Source organism: Pipistrellus hanaki (assembly GCF_964339955.1).
Source record: "Pipistrellus hanaki genome assembly, chromosome: 8".
Lineage (NCBI taxonomy): Eukaryota > Metazoa > Chordata > Mammalia > Chiroptera > Vespertilionidae > Pipistrellus > Pipistrellus hanaki.
Genome location: NC_140510.1, coordinates 61,434,862 through 61,436,303, shown reverse-complemented (window position 1 = coordinate 61,436,303; position 1,442 = coordinate 61,434,862). Strand labels below are relative to the sequence as shown.

Genomic DNA, 1,442 nt, shown 5'->3' with positions numbered 1-1,442 from the left:
GCTGGATGTGGGAAGCAAACCATCTCCCTGCACCGTTAGACTCCTCTGTGCTCCAGGCCGTGGCCTTAGCCGACTGGTATGCGTGGTGAAGAAGCACCTGTGTTTCGCAGAGCCAGTGTGGGAGGAAGAGACAATCCTTCCCTGCCACCAAGATAATCAAGAGTTTTGGCCAGACCTTTGAGCACACAACAAGGAGCCAAACACAAAGCACAGGCTATGGCACTACAATGGATTAATAAGGAGCTTAGTGATTTGTCTCGTGACCCAGTAGCACAATGTTCTGCAGGTCTAGTTGGGGAGTATGTTTTACTGGCAACCCACATTCATGGGAGCTAATGACAACCCATATCAAGGCGGTGTCATTTCATTTTCCTACAGACAGACCACTCCTCCAAACCACCTAAGATTGCATTTACAAGAAGAATTTGTCACGCAAATAGTAACAGTAATGGAAGCATTTGTCTTGATATTCTAAGATCACAAAGATCTCCTGCTTTAACTATTTCTAAAATTCTTTTATGCATTTGTTCACTGCTATATAATCCAAACCCAGATGACTCCCTAGTGTTAGAGACTGCACGGTTCCATAAAACAGACAGATAATAAATACAACAGACTATCATGGGAATGGACGTAGAAGTATGCCATCTGATGCTCCCTTCAAGTTAGAATAATCTGCATTATAGCAGGATAAACTTAACTGTTCTTGTTTTGATTTCCTCATCCGACTGCTCTCCTATCAGACCTCATCTTTGCAAATTTTGGTTTTTGTTTACCTCCCACCATTCATTCACATGCTCATCTGAGAAGACAAGTTCTTCCAGTTTTGGACAATAACTGCTTTTAGAAACAGTTAAGTAGTTATAAGAGAACTGTGCTTAAGATTCAGAATTTTAAAAAAAGAACACGTGTATTATGTGGCCAATGTCTTCACTCTAACATGCTGAAGAGATCATGGGGGTTAGGAGTGGGTGGGGGGAGGAGATGGATGCTCAGTTGTATTAAAGTAGCAGCATCCATTCTTTTTTAAATATATATATATATATATATATAAATATAATATATATATATAATTATTTTTTTTACATAGAGGAAGAGAGAGGGACAGAGAGTTAGAAACATCAATGAGAGAGAATCATCGACCAGCCGCCTCCTGCACATCCCCCGTTGGGGATGTGCCCGCAACCAATGCACATGCCCTTGACCGGAATTGAACCCGGGACCCTTCAGTCCGCAGGCCGACGCTCTATCCACTGAGCCAAACCAGTTTTGGCAGCATCCATTCTTATTAAAGCCTTCCACTGTTAGATATCTGAGGTTCCCTGGTATATTTTATGGTGATAACTAACGTGGCTGGAGAATTGGTATTGGATTTATAGCATCAGAGAGAAAATGTGATGAATTTTCTGCATGTCAATAAGGCATGACCTGTTTTTGTTCTA

The 1,442-nt window shown here is 41.5% G+C and overlaps 1 pseudogene across 1 annotated transcript; it reads left to right on the top strand.

Annotated features, from left to right (window-relative positions):
• The first annotated feature begins 216 nt into the window (after window positions 1–216).
• Window positions 217–637, top strand: LOC311626323 (ubiquitin-conjugating enzyme E2 D3-like; annotated as a pseudogene). The gene has a single exon. The product of its transcript is annotated as a ubiquitin-conjugating enzyme E2 D3-like (transcript).
• Window positions 638–1,442: the final 805 nt, after the last annotated feature.